This window comes from Mobula hypostoma, unplaced genomic scaffold, assembly GCF_963921235.1.
Source record: "Mobula hypostoma unplaced genomic scaffold, sMobHyp1.1 scaffold_61, whole genome shotgun sequence".
In the NCBI taxonomy this organism is placed as follows: domain Eukaryota; kingdom Metazoa; phylum Chordata; class Chondrichthyes; order Myliobatiformes; family Myliobatidae; genus Mobula; species Mobula hypostoma.
The window spans coordinates 232,977-254,387 of record NW_026948178.1 but is presented as its reverse complement, the minus strand read 5'-3'; the positions used below and the strand labels follow the sequence as shown (position 1 = coordinate 254,387).

General features: G+C 45.1%; 1 long non-coding RNA gene across 2 annotated transcripts; it reads left to right on the top strand.

Moving 5' to 3' along the window:
• The first annotated feature begins 3,774 nt into the window (after nt 1-3,774).
• Nucleotides 3,775-19,704, top strand: LOC134341464 (uncharacterized). Of its 2 annotated transcripts, XR_010016763.1 has the most exons (8): nt 8,588-8,597; nt 9,300-9,663; nt 12,700-12,820; nt 13,947-14,001; nt 14,944-15,008; nt 16,149-16,190; nt 17,378-17,421; nt 18,666-19,704. It is a non-coding gene; the product is annotated as an uncharacterized LOC134341464 (long non-coding RNA). The 2 variants fall into 2 exon arrangements; XR_010016764.1 differs by lacking the exons at nt 8,588-8,597; nt 9,300-9,663 and adding an exon at nt 3,775-3,855.
• The last annotated feature ends 1,707 nt before the right edge of the window (nt 19,705-21,411 follow it).

Below are 21,411 nucleotides of genomic sequence, written 5' to 3'. Positions count from 1 at the left end.
CTTCCTTCATTCATCGTATGTGGACGTCACTCACTATCCCAGCATCCTTTGCCTACCCTATTACCCCAGTACCCGGGAACAGGCAGGGATTATAATTTCGTTTGGAGACACCTGTGAATCAGAGTGGATAAAAGTGGGTCAGGTTTCCTTCACTTTTCAGCATATTCATCCTGTAAAGTAATGGACGACCTCAAGGCGATTATTGTTATCTCCACCAGCACAGGATCACTTCAGGGATGGGCATCTCATCCCCCTGCTCTACTTACCGTGTACGTATGGCTGTGTGGATACGGACAGCTCTAACATCATATACAGGTTTGCTGTTGAGACCACTGTTGTAGACTGTATCCAACGTGGAGATAAATTAGCATCCAGGAGAGAAGTTGGAAATTTGATTCAGTGCTTTAAAAATAGCAACCTGTCAGTCAATATCAATAAAATCTGGAAACTTACTGTTGACTTCAGGAGGGAGAAGCCGGAGGTCCATAGGCCAATGCTCATCGGAGGATCAGAGGTGCAGAAGGTCAGTAACTTTAAATTGCTGCGTGTCACTATCTCAGAGGAAAGTTCTGGTCCTATCTTCCGAATATAATTGCGAGAAAGCACAACAGAACTTTTACTTCTTCTTGGTTATTCCTGATCCAATCAGTTTTCTGCTGTCCCGCTTTTTGTACAATCGAATTCCAGATGTTACTTAGAGCAAGACTTCGTCTTCGTTAACATTATTTTTCTCTTGCTATGTTTCAATGGTCTACGTTAGCAGGCGGTCCCAAAACCCACGGGCTTTATCACGGAACAGCAGGTTTGTGCTGTGAAATACGTTTTGCACGACGGCGACGAATCTGCTTAAAACACTTTCTCTATTCATTTGCTTTGACTGAAAAGTCCAAACTTTCGGACAGTCCCCTGGTCCCTCAAATACCGCCATTGGGAAGAGTTTCCACTCATACTCAAAACACCTGGTTGCATCTCTCAGGCAGCTTACTTAAATTCCAATATCGATCGCACAAAACAAGGGAGTTTCTCTGTCCCGCAGATATAAATAAACCCAGATGGAAGATCAGTGAGTTGAAGTTTAAATGTAGTGGAGCGATAATGCTGAGGTGTCTCTCATTTATAATTCAAATATAATTTCCTACATCAAGGAAGGGTATTTCTGTATTAGGCCGCTTCACTTCCAAGAACTTCAGTGGGTGATCCTGACAGAGGAAGAGACACAATTGCACACTGTGAATAATGACTCCGGTAGCATGACAGAAATAGCAGGACTTTCATTGGCAAAGTTGAAAGAGCAACAACACGGAAAACAGACGGGACGGTGTCACCACAAGGGGGCAGTGTGGAACACGCGGACTCCAGGTCAGAATGTGAGCAATGGTCACTCGCGTCCCCGAGCCGCTCCACCTTGCAGTCCGGCCTCGCACCTTCGTCTCCTTCTGTCTCCAGCATCTTTTCTGTTTCCTTAACATCGCCCTGACCGATTCGAAAACATTGCACCGAGCGCGTATAATAACTGAAATACCCCTGGCGATCTGGGCAGACAATATCCAGCAGCTCACAAATCTAGAAGATGTACGTCTTCTGAGCTGTTAGCGCTGCCGTCTTCAGCCAATTAAGCACAAAAAAACACGAGTTGTCTACATGCACCAACGATCATACGAGCTCCCCATGAACACCACCGACACATTGCACAAGAAAATTATGGTACCCGGACGAATGGCTCGGAGCGGATCCGGATTTTTCTTCCACGCCCACAGGAAATAGGTTCTAGTAGATCCCCAATCGTTATTACAACTTCCCTTTCACCATTCCCTTCTGGCCCACAAAGCCACTCTCAGTATCTTCCTCCTGGTAATTTCCACGCCCCAGCGACGCACAAACAGCATCTAAAGCGGTATACCTGTTATTGAGGGTTAAGGCCACAGGGGACGCTGCTCGGGCTGCCTATTCCCTTCCCCTCTCCTGTCAGTCACCCATGATACTGCCTCGAAAGTCCATCTCAGAGTGACGACCTCGCTGTAATGTCCATCTCTCCCCTCCTGATTCTCCCGTGTGCGTCCAAGTTCATGTAACAACAACTCCCGTTCCTTAATATGGTCCCTCAGTAGCTGCAGCCGATGCACATTGTGCTGATGTATTTATGAAGGGTAGTGGTGGTATCTCAATTTCCTTAAATCTCACACAAGAAACTTAACACTGACTCCAGATCTTTCATCAGCGCACGAGCTATGTAATAACAGAGGATGAGAATCAAATGTCTAGAGTTTCCTTCCTTATTTCGAGCATGCGGCTGCGTTTGTAGAAGCGTGTTCTCGCCTAAGCCTTTTTCATTAAAGCCGGACCACTCCAACAATTCCCCACTCCAGCATGGCCGGTCCAACAATGGAGAATCTTTCTACATCTGGGTGACAAATACCATCATTCCTGTCATAAACGCCAGGTGGCGTAGCGCGCCATCAGTGCATAAATAGGTAATGCATGCATAAAATGTACAAAGTATTGAAATAAGTAAACAACCGAATGACCGAATAAATAAAGAAATTAACAGAAAAAGCAAATGAGCAAACAAATAAGAGAGTAATTGCATGGGTCAATCGATCATTCAGAAATCTGATTGCAGCAGCTGTGGGTAAATCGCTGAGCGTGGGACTTCAGGGTCATTTACATTTCCCGGATGGTCGATATGAGACGAGTGCATATCCCGGATGGTAGTAACGGGAAGAGAGCATATCCCGGATGGTAGTAACGGGAAGAGAGCATATCCCGGATGGTACTGATCAGAAGAGAGCAAATCCCGTACGGTAGTAATCAGCAAAGAGGAAATCCCGGATGGTAGTAATGAGACAAGATCATATACCGGAAGGTGATGGCCCTTAATTATGGACCTGGTATTCCTGTGGAACCCCATATTGAAGATGTCCTGGATTATGACGAGGCTTGTACCGTTACGGATATGATGGTGTATACAACGCTCTGCGATCTTTGCCGATCCTGTGCATTGGAACCTGCATATCAGACCGTGATCAAAACTGTCAGAATGCTCTCCACCTTCCATGTGCGTACATTTCCCAGTCTTTGGCGACGTACCAATGCCAAATCTCTTCAATCACTGAATAGAACAAGCCGCTGACGTGCCTTTCGTTATTAATCTATGAATATGTGAGGCCAAACAGAGACGGAGCTTAAAGCGATTACACTTAACCTCCACCATCCCTTTAATGAGGACTGGTGTGAGTTCTCCCCACCTCTCCTTCGGGGAGTTAACTATCAATTCCTTGGTCTTGCTGTCTTTGTGTGCGAGTTTATTGGGGCGACGGCACCTGACCAGTCTATCAATCTCGCAGGAAAATAGCTTTGAGAAAATTGCCACGTGAGCTGATAGCGGACGACAGAAGAATATTAAGGGTCGAATAGCCTTCAGTTTCTTCAGCGTTTTATATCGTTCAGTCTCCGCCTTCACGCTGTGCGATAGAATCAGCTCCGGCTTTTCAGATAACGGGCTCCCGAGATTTGCCGTGGTTCCCAGGAAATGCGGCTCGGTCTGCGAGTGTAACAGAGATCGGCGCTGCTCTACCGTGATGCCGGCTCTCATTCTGTGTCTCGCCATTACGGCGGGTGAGGATCACTCCCTCCAACCGTTAGTGTTCGGGTCATCAACAGAGCAGCGGGTGGTTGTCGGGAAGAAGATGAGATCCAATCAGCGCTGTCACTGATGACGTCAGCATCCAGTTATCTGACGCGCAAACCCGGAAGTGCGGCTCAGTCTCCGAGTGTAACAGAGATCGGCGCTGCTCTCTGTCGGGATGTCGGGACTGCCCTTCGCAGCGCTCGTTCTGTGTCTCTGCATAACATCGGGTAAGGATCAGTTTCTCTAACCACTGGTGATCATATAATCAACAGAACGACGGGTAATTAGGTGAATGAAGATGAGGTTATAATGATGAGCATTACTGAGCTAAGAACAGGTCCCTGGTATCTGTAAAGATTGAGAAAAGTGCAGTTCTGACGACTATCTGCGTCGGTCGCTTTTTCCTCATATGATTTTCTCTTTCTTAGGTGAGTTCCAGCAGTTTACTATAGAGGTATAGTTGAGGTCGTTATGAGAGTCAGTGAGCTTGTAGAAGATGTCAGTGGACAGTCTGTCTCCAGAGATGGAGACCGAGACATCGAGAAAGGGGAGAGAAGTGTCCGAGATAGACCAAGTGAATTTGAGGGCTGAGTGGATGTTAGAAGTAAAGTCGATGAAATTGACGAGCTCAGCATGGGTGCAGGAAGCAGCACCAATGTAGTCGTTAATGTACTGAATTAAAAGCTGGGGAGCAAACCTACTTCTACTCTGATTCCCACTCCTATTCAGATATGTCCATACATGGCCTCCTCTACTGCCATGATGAGGCTAAACTCAGGTTTTAGGAGAAATAGATAGTCTCCAGCCCCTTGGTATGAACATAGAATTCTCCAACTTCCAGTAATTCCTACCCCCTCCCTTCCCCGATGCCTATGTCACTTTGCCCCCTTCCCCAGCTGCCTACCACCTCCCTCTTGGTTCCGCCTCCTTCTACTACCCATTGGGTTTTCTCCTATTCTTTCTTCACCTTTCCTGCTTATCTCCTCCCTGCCTCCCCTCCCCCACCCATCTATCTTTCCCCTGACTGTTTTTTCAAATGGAACCTAATAGCCTTCTCCTTCCCACCCTCCCCCACCTTCTTTATAAGGCCTCTGCTCCTTTCCCCTACAGTCCTGAACGACAGGTTCGGGCCGAAACGTCGACCGATCTTTTCCACGGATGCTGCCCGACCTGCTGAGTTCCTCCAGCGTGTTGTGAGTGTTGCTTTTACCCCAGCATCTGCAGATTATTTTGTGTCTGTGGAGACCAATTACGTGTCAGCCATGGGTATGCTGTGTGCTAACCTCTGACAGGTCATTTTCGGTGACTTCAGTAAGGCCTTTGACAAGGTCACGCATGGGAGGTTAGTTAGGAAAATTTAGTCGCTCGGTGTACATGGAGCGGTGGTAAATTGGATTAGACATTGGCTCAATGCAAGAACCCAAAGAGTGGTAGTAGAGATTGCTTCTCCGAGTGGAGGCCTGTGACCAGTGGTGTGCCACAGGGATCAGTGCTGGGTCCATTGTTATTTCTCATCTACATCAATGATCTGGATGATTTTGTGGTAAATTGGATCAGCAAATTTGCTGAAGATACAAAGTTTGGAGGTGTAGTAGACAGTGAGGAATCTTTTCAGAGCCTGCAGAGGGACTTGGACCAGCTGGAAAAATGGGCTGGAAAATGGCAGATGGAGTTTAATACAGACAAATGTGAGGTATTGCACTTTGGAAGGACAAAGCAAGGTAGAACATGCAGGGTAAATGATAAGGCACTGAGGAGTGCAGTGGAACAGAGCGATCTGGGAATACAGATACAAAATTCCCTAAAGGTGGCGTCACAGGTATATAGGGTTGTAAAGAGAGCTATTGGTGCATTGGCCTTCATTAATCAAAGTATTGACTACAAGAGCTGGAATGTTATGATGAGTTTGTATAAGGCATTGGTGAGGCCGACTCTGGAGTATTGTGTTCACCTTTGTCACCAAATTACAGGAAGGATATAAATAAGGTTGAAAGAGTGCAGAGAAGGTTCACAAGGCTGTTGCCGGGACTTGAGTAACTCAGTTACAGAGAAAGGTTGAATAGGTTAGGACTTTATTCCCTGGAGCGTAGAAGAATGAGGGGAGATTTGATAGAGGTATATAAAATTATGATGGGTTTGGATAGAGTAAATGCAAGCAGGCTTTTCCCACTGAGGCAAGGGGAGAAAAAAAAACAGAGGACATGGGTCAAGGTGAAGTGGGAAAAGTTTACGGGGATCATTAGCGGGCGGTTCTTCACACAGAGAGTGGTTGGAGCATGGAATGAGCTACCAGACGAGATGGTAAATGCGCGTTCTTTCTTAACGTTTAAGAATACATTGGGCAGATACATGAATGGGAGGTGTATAGACGGATATTGTCCGTGTGCAGGTTAGTGGGACCAGGCAGAAAATGGTTCGGTACAGCTAAGCGGGGCCGAAAGGCCTGTTTCTTTGCTGTAGTTTTTCTATGGTTTCAATAGTTTGTCAATCTGAATCCCTGCCGCTGCTCCAACACCTCAACCACGCGTTTCTCCTCCACCTCACTCTATTCCTGTACTCACTGTCGCGTAGCACAGGCAAGAATCCCTAGATTACCCCCTATGCGTCAATGGAAGATAGCAGAGAGTGGTGGTAGAGAATTGCTTCTCAGAGTGGAGGCCTGTGACTAGTGGTGTGCCACAGGGATCAGTGCTGGGTCCATTGTTATTTGTCATCTATATCAATGATCTGGATGATAATGTGGTAAATTGGATCAGCAAATTTGCTGATGATACAAAGATTGGATTATGGCCTTTGCGGTCCTGCTTCACAACTTCCTTCCTAACGCCCTGTCGTCTGTTTTCAGGACCTCGTCTCGTTTCCTAGCTATGTAGTTGGTACCTATATGTACTACGACCTCTGCCTATTCACCTTCCCACTTCAGAATATCGGGGACGCGATCAGAAACATCATAGACCTTGGCACCTGTGAGGCACACTACCATCCGCATTTCTTTCCTGCGTCCACAGAATCGTCTGTCTGACCCCTAACTATAGACTCCCCTATAATTGCCGCATTCTTCCTTTCCATACCATTCTGAATCACAGGGGCAGACTCTATGCCAGAGGCCACTGTTGCTTCCGTCATGTAGGTTGTCCCCCGCCCCCCAAGTTCTGAAACAGGAGTACTTTTAAGGGACACAACCAGAGGGGTTCTCTCTTTTATTTGACCCTTCCGTCTCCTGACTGTTACCCCTTATATGTGTCCCGAGGTCCCGGTGTGATTACCTGCTGATAGCCCCTCTCTATCACCTCCTCACTTTCCCCGACCAGAAGATGGTCATCGAGCTGTATCTCCAGTTCTCTAATGCCGTCCCTAAGGACGCACCTGGCGCAGAGGCCGGGAGGCTAAAATGAACAAGACTGGAAGGCGGGTAAATGCAACTTGCTCAGCTAGAATATTTTGTGGGATAAATCATTATTTTGTGATTCTAACAATGACTTTGCAGAATCAGCTAGTGATTTGTACATGATGTATGTTGAGATCAGAGGCAGAGATGTTGAAATACCAGATCTTATTATAGATTGCAGACCGTAGTCTTTCTGGCAGTAGAAAGCTGATGCAATTTCCAAAATTGCGCAACGTATGTACTGGGCATGTCTTTTTCTTGGAAGCTGTGAAAACATTGTCAGGAAATGTGCATCTGTCATGCAATGAATTTCAACAGAAGGCTAGTATGATACATCCCGCAGTTTGGAGTGGTTTTCACTTCGTTTCGTGTTAACAGAAGGCGGCGGAATTCAGGAAGGCTATGATAGGAGGAGTACTTAACCGACTATGGATTCAAAACACTGAGCACCGTCAACACCAACGCCAGTTTCAGATCACAATAGGTGTATATGTGAAGTTCCCTTGCTCTTCTCATGTATTTCCGTGTTTCCCTGTTGGAAACTCTGCAGGCATAAACACCAGTGTGATTCAAGGTCTGGGCAGCGGTGGAGAACTGTTTAATTAACTGAAAAGGGGAAGATATTATATCGAGCCACATGATGTACACTTGCGAAAGAAATGGTGACAGTTGTGGCAGATGAATATGAATCAGCTTTGGGATGCAGGACCCGCTGAGATATTAAAGTGTGTCTGAATACAACGGATTGGGAGGTTCGTCATGTGTCCAAACATACCTGTATGTTTTTCTCACAACCTAACCGGCTAATTATCATGTTATCGCTCCATTTTTAATCCACAGCAAAATCATGAAATTTGTCATTGACTGAGATACTCTATAGATTTTATTGACCGCTGAGGTACACAGGAATACCCATTAGGTTTTCTGCAGACCTGACACCTGACTGGAGCTTCATCAATCCGCCTATCTATCTATGCATTTATCCATCTATCTATCCCTCTATCTATGTATCTACCTATCTAGCTATTTATCTTCCTATCTATCTGTTTATCTATCGATCGATCTATCTATCTATCTATCTATCTATCTATCTATCTATCTATCTATCTATCTATCTATCCATCTATCTATATATCCATGTATCTATCTATCTATCTATCTATCTATCTGTCTATCTATCTATCTATCTATCTATCTATCTATCTATCTATCTATCCAGCTATCTATCTAACTATCTATCTATCCATGTATCTATCTATCTATCTATCTATCCATCTATCTTTCTATCTATCTATCAATGTACCTATCCATCTATTCCGTCTACGTATGTTTCTGTATTTCTATTTGTCCACGGACCATAATTCAAAACTTCTATTCCTTTCCTAGTAACCTGACGGCCCACCAGTGACAGGAGGGGAAAGAAAATTGTCCAAGTGTCATTCAGTCTCATACCTCGCTCCTCTCAGTGACTGAGATTATGTCCCACCAGGCTCGGAGGCTCTGTGCACCTGATGTTCCTCACCTGACCGAAAGAATTGCAAGCATTTCCAACGTCAGAGCTCTACAGATTACGATACGGCAGTAAGTTAACCAGGAAGATAAAATGAAGCATACCTCAGGATGCAGAAGTAAAAATCAAACGTGGCCCTTGATCAGTTAGCAATCATAAAAGGGAGAAAACACAAAAATGGCATTAAGTCTGGAGGTATTTACACTCCTAAAGAACAATAGAATGGATAAGAACCCTACTATCTAAAGGGGTATACACAAGATTAATCAGAGAGTCGGGGACCTACGGCGATATCTTCCTGTCCCCACTCGACAGAGGTGAGGTAGAGGAGTGCTGGTGACTGGAGACTGTTTCAATATTTTAAACCGGAATGTTTCGTTGTAAAGAGAAGGTTGTGGAGACATTAGAGACGGCGCAGAAGAGGCTGACAAGGATGCTGCCTGAATCAGTGAACACAGGCGATGTGGATCTGACAGTCATATAGGGCGTGGACAGCCAGTAATTTTCTTCCCAGGGTCAAAATATCTAATCTGAGAAATCAAGGAGAGGGGGGAAGTTAAAATGCGCTGAATGGGATAACATTTCCTGTACATTGAGTGTAGGTACTTTGAGTGCACAGGCAGGTTTGGTGATGGTTGCTACGATTTCCACATACTTTCCAAAGACGAACTATAAAGGTTAGTTGTAACACTTGTGAGCTTCACCTAAGAAGATCCTCGCTGAGGCAATTTGACGGACACGGCACAGTCATTGTACCTTTCATCTTCAACCAGGTATGGGAGGAATTGAATGAAGCTGAAAATGGTACAGAAAAGATCCACAAACACGCAACTGGATGGAGATCTTTCAGAATTGGGAGGCTGGCTAGTCTGAGACCATATTCTCGGAGCGTGGGAGGCCGTGGAAACAGCCTGTGAACATGAATTGAAACAAGACCTCTCACCATTCGATAGTTGTCTATGAGGCCAACCTCCATTCTTCTGAATTCCAGTGAATACAGCCACAAAGACATCAAATGCTCTTGATATGACAACCATTCAAAAACTGACACATAGTAGTGAAATTCCTTTGAAGCCCCTTCAGTTTGAACACATCCTTTCAAATATAAGTGTCCCAGATCTGCTCACAGTTCTCCAGGTGAGGCCTCACTGGTGCTTAAAGGGTTAAAAGATTGCATCGTTGCATTTATAATCTCGTGCCCTTGAAATTAATGCTAATATTGTATTTGCCTTCCTCACCACAAAATCAACATGAAAATTAAACTTTACTGAATCCTGCACCAGAACTCCCAAGTACAATGCTCTTCAATAATTTGTTTCTTCTCTCCACTTAGGGGATATTCAACTCTCATTTACTTACCAAAGTGCATGACCATGCGCTAACCGGCACTGTATTCCATCTGCCATTTCTTTGCCCATTCTCCTAAGATGTCTAAGTCCTTATGTGGCCTCTCTAATTCCTCAAAGCTACATGCGCTTCCGCGTGTATTCATAGTGATAGATAGTGTAGAGGATTGTCAAAGATTGCAGAGAGATATTGATAGGATGCTGAAGTGGACTGAGAAGTGGCAGATGGAGTTCAACCCGGAGAATTGTGAGGTGGTACACTTTGGAAGGACACACTCCAAGGCAGGGTACAAAGTAAATGGCAGGATACTTGGTAGTGTAGAGGAGCAGAGGGATCTCGCGGTACATGTCCACAGATCCCTGAAAGTTGCCTCACAGGTGGATAGGGTAGTTAAGAAAGCTTATGGGGTGTTATCTTTCATACGTCGAGGGATAGAGTTTAAAAGTCGCGATGTAATGATGCAGATCTATAAAACTCTGGTTAGGCCACACTTGGAGTATTGTGTCCAGTTCTGGTCACCTCACTATAGGAAGGATGTGGAAGCATTGGAAAGGGTACAGAGGAGATGTACCAGGATGTTGCCTGCTTCAGAAGTATGCATTATGATCAGAGATTAAGGGAGCTACGGCTTTACTCTTTGGAGAGAAGGAGGATGAGAGGAGACATGATAGAGGTGTACAAGATAATAAGAGGAATAGATAGAGTGGATAGCCAGCGCCTCTTCCCCAGGGCACCACTGCTCAATACAAGAGAACATGGCTTTAAGGTAAGGGGTGGGAAGTTCAAGGGGGACATAAGAGGAAGGTGTTTTACTCAGAGAGTGGTTGGTGCGTGGAATGCACTGCCTGAGTCAGTGGTGGAGGCAGATACACTAGTGAAGTTTAAGAGACTACTAGAAAGGTATATGGAGGAATCTAAGGTGGGGGCTTATATGGGAGGCAAGGTGTGAGGGTCAGCACAACATTGTGGGCCGAAAGGCCTGTACTGTGCTGTACTATTCTGTATATATAAATCTATATACATGTCGTCTGCAAATTTACAAGAGTGCAATCAATTCCATCGTCATATCATTGATATGGAACAGGAAAATAAAAGGTCCCAACGAAGACCAGGGTGGAACACCACCAGCCACTGTCAGACAGCTAGAAAAAAGCTCAGTCTGTGGCTTTCGCCAATCGGCCACGACTTTATCCATGCTAGATCTTTCCTGTAATACTATTACCTCGGAGCGTGCAAAACAGCCTCATGTATGGCACCTTGTCGTGGCCTTCTGAAAATTCAACCGGTTGTTGTTTGTTGATCCTGCCTGTTATTTCTTACAAAGATTTAAACAGATTTGTCAGGCAAGATTTCCCCCTCAGGGAAGCATGGTGACTGCAGCCTATTCTACCATATGACCCAAGTACCCTGAGACCTCATCTTTAATAATCGACTCCTTTCCAAACAATTCTGGCCAACTTCCCTCTCATGGGTCTGTAATTCAATTTACACCATTGTAATACTGAAACATAGAACTTCAGCTTCTCCTTCACAATTTGCAGAGTGAATTCGATCATATTATAAACAATTTCGAGAAGTTGTTGGTTCCCTTTTCCCTTAAGGTCTCTACTCAATTCCGGATAATTGCTCAACACCAAATACAGAATAGACGATCCTCTGCTCGGCTCAACCACGAGCTTCCCTGAAACACCAGATCGCAGGGACGCAACAAGATCGCCCGGCTGGAATCCAGCACCAACCTGAATTTTCCCAATCTATCTTCATATTGAAATCCCCCATTGCTTATTGGAACACTTCCCCTTTTTTCATGCATTTTCTATTACACGTTGTAATTTTAGGCCATATCATTATTCTGTTTGGTGGTCTCTGTGCAACTCCCATCAGGGACTTTTTACCCTTGCTGTTCCACAGCTCTCTGCAGATGGGTTTAATACATTCCGACCCACTTTCACCTCTTTCTAATAATTCAACTTCGATTTTTACCAATAGAGCAACGCCTACCCGCTTGTCTTACTGCTTGACGTTTCGATACAATACGTCTCCTTGGACATCAGGCTCCCGGCTATAATTATTCCCCCTTGATTCAGTGTTGCCTGCAATATTATAGGAGTAATATTGTAGGTCTAATAAGATGTATAAAGACAGAATATACGCGGAGGCCAGCTTACTCCCATTTGTTCCAGAGGACAATTAAGCTATAGCAAGTTACTTAGTCCTCCTAAGTAACAGCAGTAAAACTTCAAACTCTGCGGGGTTTCATTCAGTCTGCGATTTGACCTGATATCGAAACAATTGCGGATAAGAGACAGGAATGGCGATGATATTGGCCTTCTCCCCGTAAGCTTTGATGCCGTGTTCGTTCAAGAACCTACCAAAATCTGCCTTAAATACACCGAACAAGCTGGCCTCCACAGCTTTCTGTGGTAGCAAATTTCCCAAATTCGCCAACTTCTGGCTGACGAAATTTCTGCGCATCTCTATTTTAAATTGACGCCCTTTCATCCTGAGGTTGTGCCTCCATATCCGAGACTCCCCCACCGCGTGAAACACACTTTCCCCATCTACTCTATCTAGGACTTTCAACATTCGGAAAGTTTCAATGGGATTTTACCTCCTCCGCCCTCATTCTTCCAAATTTAAACGAGTACACCCCCAGAAGAAATAAACGCTCCTCGTATGTTAACCCTTTCATTCCGGGAATAAGTCTTGTGACGCAATGTACAACTCTAAACTGACCCAGTCTAATTGCTGTGAAAATGAATTTGCCACTGATAAAGACGTGTTCTCGGAATGTAAGATGTATATATTTCCCTTGTGTGTTATCAGCAAAAACAAATGGCAATTGTACCCTCGGCTCTGACGCAATCGTCGGCATTGTGCTTGGTTTACTTGGCATGGGATTGATCGGCGGAGTCAGTGGATGGTTGATCGCGAGGAAAACTAGCGGGTAAATGCATGTTTTGTCCGCATATCGCCTCTACTTTTCATTGGTGTTTAAGAACTTTTCTTTTTTTTCTGTTTTTTTTTGCAGAAGTGGGATTTTGGATGCTTTAACGCGAATTTGCTATGTGACAGGTGAATGAAGCACATTACACAAGCGGGGGAGGGAAATAGATTAATATCTAGTGAAGGTACACTGTCATGGCGCAGGAATGGAACAAGAACGGTACATAGATGGAGATACCCATCAGGCACTAATGTCCTTTCTGTGGGCGGTAAATCATATCAGACCATAAGACCATAAGATATAGCAGCAGATGTAGACGGTTCAGCCCATGGACCCTGCTCCTCTATTCAATCATGGGTTGACCCAATTCTTCCAGTCAGCTCCACGCCCCTGCCTTCTCCCCATACCCTTTGGTGCCCTGGCAAATGAAGAAACTATCTATCTCTGCCTTAAATACACCGAATGACTTGACCTCCACTGCCGCTCGTGGTAACGAATTCCACAGATTTACCATAGTCTGACTAAAGTATTTTCTCCACAACACTGTTCTAAGTGGACGTCCTTCAACCCTGAAGTCGTTCCTTCTTGTCCTATAATCCCTTACCATAGGAAATAACCTTGCAATATGTGACTGTATATTACCATGTCGATAACATTCAACGTCGAGTATAATGGAGCAGTTGGTCAATCCTCGCGTCTCGTCTGGTGATTTTAACACAATGGGAACCGGTCGGACTCCACCTGTTTGCAGTTTTTAAATCTCATTTCCCAAAAGGTGCGAAAATTGATCGCAATTCTAACGTCATTCTACAGATCAGGGATAGTCAGCTGACAAAATCAGCATTAAGTTTTCACGTTCACGGCTTCCGTTCAGTGACACATGTGTCACTTTATCCTGGAAAACTCAGATGCAAAAGTCCAAAACATTATCTCTGTGTAACCAGTTATGGTCACTGTTGTTAAGATCGAGTAGGGCTAGATTCGGGCATCTGATAACCGGTACAGTTTCAACGAATAACCGGGGAGTATACAATGGAATGATAGGAATTATATCATTCGATGTATCAGTGCAAGAAAGTCACTTCCTGCCGAATTCATGTTGTGAACATTGCTTCTATTTATTCAGGATCAAAGATCTGCCACAATCCCAATACGGAACGATCATCAATTCCGGAGGAAATGTGAGTGATCTGCATTTCAACTGTTCAACTGCTGAGCTCCTGGAAATCTTAATATTTCATTTAATTTTGGTAGTTCCGAGTGCACAGAATCTGGAGGACACTCGCTTCGCCTCGCGGCTTACACTAGGGGGTGATAACGCCCTGCCCGACCATACTTAATAAATCTCGTTTGGGTGGATGCTGCGCCATGTGGCCCCTGTTTCATATCGGTATCCAGAAATAACAAACAGTGCACAATATGCTGTTAAACAATTAATATTTATAACTCTTACTTAGACTATGTGGTTAGGAGGGAAACAACATATAAAAGAAAAAAGGCGCCGATCCTTATCAAACAGTCTGTGCCGGTATCGTTGGAGCTCACTCAGCAAGATATTCTTTCCACCATTCGATTTCCTGCGAGCGTCGCCGAACCCCGGACTTCCACCCGGAGCCCCCCCGGTCGGGCGGCCGACCGACTCTCACAAGTCGCGTCTCCTCTCCTCGTTCCCCTCGCGCCTTCTGGCAAAAACCCGCGAAACAAACATCTAGATACACAATAAACAATAACATGTCGCCATTGGAAAGCCATTGTAAACCAATGTTCCGTTATCTTTGGTCATAACCCAAACATTGCAGCTACAGAAAAACCATTACCTCAGCAGTTAACATGACAGAGAAGCCCGTACAACTGCAAGGGTTGTTGGGCTGTCCATTTAAATAAGTGGAAATTTTCAACCCAAGATTACAACATCATTAGAGGGACGGCGTGATATTTTCCTTTCTGTATCTCATCTCAGTTATTGGTCGTCTATACAAGGGATTGCCTGGTTCTGGTGTTTGAGGGAATGTGGTTCATGCTATTACTGGCATTTTTTTTCTGTGTCCGGATTGACATCTGCTTTATTAACAACGGCCCCTCATGCTCTTCCCTGCTGTGATATATCTGATGTGTTCCCGCAGGCACCTCTGATATAACCTCTCTGATCGCATCGGGATCCTACGAAAATTTCCCAAGGAATGAACAGGTTGGATCATTGTATTATGTTCATGATCTCAATGGCTGTTTTGCAAAGGGTAGATCAGAACATAAGTAATGCGATGGGTAGCGTCCATTGGGCCCTTTGGAACTGATTGGTCATTACATAAGATCATTGATGATCAATTCCGTTTCTCATTCTGATTTACCAAGGAACGACGCCTCGAAATAGAACCAAATTTCATGGCGTGAACATAGACCTTTTCCGAACGGAATTTTGTTCGCTTCCCACCCATTCTCCACACCGAACTCTAATATCTTCCCCTCCACCTGCCCAACAACTTCTTCTGGTGCCCGTCCTCTCTCTTTCCATTTCTGCCACCGTCTAGTCTCTCTTCAGCCCTTTAGCTTTCTCCGCTGTCCATGCCCACCCATCACCTTCCAGCTAGAAAACCGTCCGGTGCACTACTGCTTCCGCTTTTCCCGTTCCTTTCCAGTTCAGTGGAAGGGTCTCGGCCGAAACCGTGGACTGTTTGTTAATTTCCATTGATGCTACTGAAAGGCTGAGTTCATCCGGCATTTTGCGTGTGCTGCTCTGCACCTGCAGAATTTCTTCACTGGAGACATCTGCGGTTTCCACACAATCCATCATTCTTGTCCTCTGCAGAAACATATCTTGCTCCGACTGGAATATATTTCATGAACGGCTTTGTAAATGTCCGATCAAAGCGGGTAAGTCACAGAGGGAAGGCACGGTCAGGTCTGCACACGCCCACTGTGATCAGCGATTATCTTTGTGAGAGTTTACGAGAAACAGCGAATACGGTCAACATCCTGAGGCCACAAGTCCATATCCCGAATCTGTCAGGTTCACGTTCTGACCCAGACTTATCTCGCAGGGTGAATGGTTTTTAATCTGAGTTCCTCCTGAAGTGACATGCATCAGGCTACCCTTATTGCTGATTGCTTACCGATGATTTACTGTCGTTCGGGAACGTTCTTCATGTCAGCGAAAATATAGATTGTTCTCACACTGAATCAGAAACACGCCGTCTGTAGAATGGCGAATGGTGCAATATTGCTCCAAGCAGAAAAGAATGTGAAAATTGATACCCTCGGGGTTTATATGTGGGAAGACAGAATACACTTGGTTACACGTCAAATAGAAATCTTCAAATTCTCCTTTCAGGGCGCAAGTAACAACGCACAAGATGGAAACTCCACTTACACGGTGAGCGAATTATTTGCTCAATCCCTTTCTGAGTAATTGTTTTCACTTAACACAGTAAGAAACAGACCCTGAAGTGAGATATTCGATTGTGAGATTGATATCAAAGAGGCAACAATGGAGGACACAAGAGTGGCGGATGAACTCATGAGGTATTATGTGTCAGTCTGCACTGTGGAGGACACCATCAGTATGACAGTGTCAGGACACGGAAGTAATTGCAGTCACTATAATAACAAGAAAATGCAAGGCAACCTGGAGGTGCTGATGTCAACTGGACTAAATGGACGAGATTAACCACACCCCAGGTCTCTGAACTAGACCATAAGACCATAAGATAAAGGCCGCTTAAGTCCACATTAGAAATACGCCGCTGAATCAGTAGCGGAGGAATTAGCAATAATTTCCCAGACGTCACATCAGTATGGAAAAGTTTGGGAGGACTGACAGTTTGCAAATATCACTCTGGTCTTTCTGGAGGAAGGGAAAACAGAGGACGGGAAGATTGTAGGCGCCTGAACTTGCCTTCGGGGAGACGTCAGGTATGAGGAGCGCTTACTTACTCTAACCCCTACTCACGGCAGTTTAGGAGAATGAGAGGTCGGTTACTTGAAACGTCGAATATTGAAAGACCCTAATAGAGTGGAAGTGGAGAGTACACCTAATTCCGGGGGACACTGTGCCCAGTGGACAGAGCCTCAGAATACAGGGAACTCCCTTTGGAAGAGAGACTTTAGGAGCAATATCTTCAGCCGTAGTGTGGAGTCCCTGTGGAATTTATTGCCGGATATGGCAGTGGTGCCAAAGTCAGAGATGCCAACATGCACATTCCTGCTTCTCTACCTGCCAGTTAAGTTTTAGTGAATCCTGCTCGAAGACTACTGAGTTGATAATTTCCTGATTAGAAAGGGTGTCAAACATTACGGACAGAAGGCAAGTGATTGAGGGTGAGAATTGTAATGAATCAACCATGACAGAATGGCGGATCAACCTTCGCCGAATTCTTCTTCTCTTCTCCGGCGATAAGTAATAAGATCTCTTTCAACCCTTGTCCCTCTGTCCCACGGTCTATCCGAGCCGATTTGCTACATGTGCGGATGTCTTTTTCGGTGTTATTCCAATTCTCCTCTGTCACAGACTGCGTTTGTTATTAACTTCTGCAAATCACAATGATTTACTTCCGTTTACAGGGACTGATTCTGGGCGACCGATCTGTTTACAGTGATATGAAGAGGTAAGTGAGCAGAACATGGGGCTGTCGATGCAAAATGTGACTTGCAAAGGGAACGTGCCCACTATTGTCAGGCCGGTGAGTCGAGCGGAATACTAGCTGTGCCTGCTTTCAAGTTACCCGGTGATTAACAGACGAAAGACATGTAACATTGTGGGACATTTGTCATGGGCCTGTGGCCTTACGAAACAGATAAATTGTCTGAAATTCTCATTGGCACGATGCCTGACGCCGAATAAGGAAATCTCGCCTGTATTTGGTCTCACCAACTTTATTTCCATCTGTTTGCTGAGATCGGTGAGAAGCTGGCTGGCAGTGTGAAATGTGAGGAGGATGTTGTGAGAATGCAGGGTGACTTGGACGGGCTGGGTGAGTGGGCAGATGCATGGCAGATGCAGTTTAATGTGGATCAATGTGAGGTTATCCACTTTGGTGGTAAGAACAGGAAGGTAGATTATTATTTAAATGGAGTCAAGATAGGAAAAGGGGAAGTGCAACGAGATTTAGGTGTTCTTGTACATCAGTCACTGAAAGCAAACATGCAAGTACAGTAGGCAGTGAAGAAAGCTAATAGCATGCTGGCCTTCATAACAAGGGGAGTTGAGTATAAGGGCAAAAAGACCCTTCTGCAATTGAACAGGGCCCTGGTGAGACCACACCTGGAGAACTGTGTGCAGTTTTGGTCTCCAAATTTGAGGAAGCACATTCTTGCTGTTGAGGGCGTGCAGTGTAGGTTCACAAGGTTAATTCCCGGGATGGTGGGACTGTCATATGTCGAAAGATTGGAGAGACTGGGCTTGTATACTCTGGAATTTAGAAGGCTAGGAGGGAATCTTATTGAAACATATAAGATTATTAAGGGATTGGACACGTTGGAGGCAGGAAGCATGTTTCCGCTGATGGGTGAGTCCAGAACCAGAGGCCACAGTTTAGGAATAAGGGGTAGGCCATTTAGAACGGAGTTGAGTAAACACTTTTCCACCCAGAGATTGGTGGATATGTGGAATGCTCTGCCCCAGAAGGCTGTGGAGGCCACGGCTCTGGATGCTTTCAAGAAAGAGATGGATGGAGCTCTTAAAGATAGCGGAATCAAAGGTTATGGGGATAAGGCAGGAACTGGATACTGATTGTGGGTGATCAGCCATGATCATTGTGAATGGCGGTGCTGGCTCGAAGGGCCGAATGGCCTACTCCTGCACCTTTTGTCTATTGTCTATTTAACATGAATTGTTTATTTATTTCCTCAGATGATGTCGCTGGTGAACAGAAGAGGACGGTTGCCCGGGACTTCACACATCAGAAGGACAACCATCGTGGAAGATGCACCTTTCAAAACGTCTCTTACTTTTTATATATAACTGTTATCTATGTTTCTGTCATATGTCTCTCGAGTGTGACATCTTCACTTCGAGACATCACTGACCGTTGTGACTTTTTTTTATCGTAGCGGCTTCGTTGTCTCGCCTCAGCACAGACTCCTGCATCCCATAATAGGCACCCTCGTGCTTCCACCAACATTTCACCTCTCAGCTTTGCTCTGCGATATGATCTCTATAATCTCATTACCCACATGATAGGCGGTTCCGTTTCTAAAGACGTGTTTCGCTCAGATCGGGAACATAGCGGTGTGAGACTCTCAGCCTTCAGACGAGCCTCAATTTTCTCTCGTCCGGGAGCCTGGTGCAGCGGCGGAAAGGGTCACGTGACAATAATTCCAATGGTTTCATCCTTCCCCTCCCGGGCCATCATATTAGCAATGTATCAGTATTCGCTCACTAAATACTGTCCGATATGATGTGAGTTTCGTCTTGTCGAACGACCAGATTTTTACCTGACACCCATCCCTATTTCCCTCTGACACTTGTTTTGGGATCATTCCCGACCGCAATAGACACCTTGATACCTGTTTATACATCCAGCAGTTGCCAGAAACCACACCTCCGCCTTCCGCCGCACACCGCGGTCACAGAGGCACAAGTACATTTGGACAGCGTGGGTGGTGGGGGCCGGGAGGGTGTGTCGTTTGTGCACGAACATGGACAGCAAAAGGGATTTTCAAGGCACTGGGAAATACCGAGTTCGCGGTCGGCTTTGGGAAATAAACAACAACTTAAACGTAAACAAGGAATCTTGGAATGAAAAATAACACATTGTAGTGACAAATTCACAAAGGATTATCAAAGTCTGACCCAGACCATGACCACGAATAGAACATTAATACCCGGATAACGGTTCTCAGGTGTCTGAAATATTTACACTCGATCGGTGATTGAATAAACACGCGGATGTCTGGTGGGTTTGCAGAAGGTGCATCCTTTATTGTTGAACACGTGTCTCTTCAACTCTGTCATTGTCATGCGTTATCAGCGGCTGGTGCATGGATGCGTCATGTGCGCTCAGGTAAAATGCTCAGAGTTGGAATCACTATCCCTCTGCGCCACCACAGAGGCTATCTGACCAATTGACTATGTCCTGGATCATATGTTTTGTGTCAGAAAGTATTTGAATGCCTATTCCACTCAGGTGCGACGCCATAGCGCAGCTGGTCGCGGGTCGCTGGGGCAGCAGGTTCATTGGCCATTGTCAAGTCATATTAAATAGAAACTTCACATGACCATTTCCCGTCCTCACCCCGACTAAAACATCACTCAATAATCTCGCTGCTGATGAACCAGAAGTGTTAATATTCGAACTCGTCCCCTCAGTGCCCAGAGTTTTTTTTCAAACAATCTGCCCTATGCAGCTTCAGAATTTCAAATCCTCTATCTCTTGGTCGGGAATTAAAAGAGAAGAAAATGGTAACAGTCAGTGTAAAAAAATTCATTCCTTCTTTCTGACTGACTCCCTATATTGAGGGCCGTGAACCCTGTCTGCAGTGAAATCAGGATCTGTACATCTGTGCTCTTGTCCAATCAGGTCCCCGCAAGTTCCCACGTGGTTCACTGTGGTGACGTCACTATTGGCCAATCCTCACTGCAGCTCACAAATGCTCCTTTGTAAACTGATCACAAAAACACGTTTTTACGAGTTTCAATTTATTTAGACACTTACTTTAATCCGTAAAGAATATCAGACGGACTGTTGAATTGAAAGCACTTACATTTCAAACATGAGCTTAGGTCGGCCAATCGCCAGATAGAGCCCGACCACCTATTTCAGAAGATCTCGGGCGATCTGACTGCAACCTCAGACTTAGAGTTGGTGGGCGTCAGGAATAGACGGACCCGACTGCACTTTGTGATAACTGATAACGTACCTGCCATATTTTCGGCACCGGCGATGGGAATTGGAGGCGTGAGCAAAAACTCGTTTACTTAGAGAGTTTCCATGTTCCAGTTTGAGAGACACCGCACTGAAAAAAAATCTCACTACAGCTGAAGTTCTTCAGCTGAAGCTGAAGTTCCAATCTGTATAAGGTGTGCTTGCCTTCAACAAAAGCCAGCTTTGCAATTGCGAATATTCAGAAGAGATTGTCAAGGGTTAAAATTCGGTTCTTTGCAAAAGAGCGCACAGAAGTAAATTGAGGAAGAAAGCTAATAACTGAGGCAGTTGGAGAATATTGTTTTGTACTTGTGGGAAGGCGGAACTTTGTAGGAGAACAGGTGCGGAGAGAAAGCAGAGTCTAAAGGGAATTGACATATGTTTATAAGCACGACTCTTGGAACAGACCATATGCAACAAGAGGTTTTACAGGTTATGACAATGGAGTGTGTTGAACCTTTGGCTCTCCTCTTCTCGAATTCCTTATGTTTTAGCGAAGTTACTACAGAGCGCGGTGAAGGATACTTCGCCATTTTATGAAAGCGGAAGAAGGAGAAACGTAGAACTGAGGCGAGGTCAGCTTGAAATCTAGATTGGGGAATTTGCAGCGGTCTATTATTGAGGAAATCGATTATGCAGCTGAGAAATTAAGAACACAGTAGGTCACGTACAAAATGTATTAATGGTAAGGACAGGAGAGAGAGTGTGAAAATTCTTGACGTTTGTATCAAT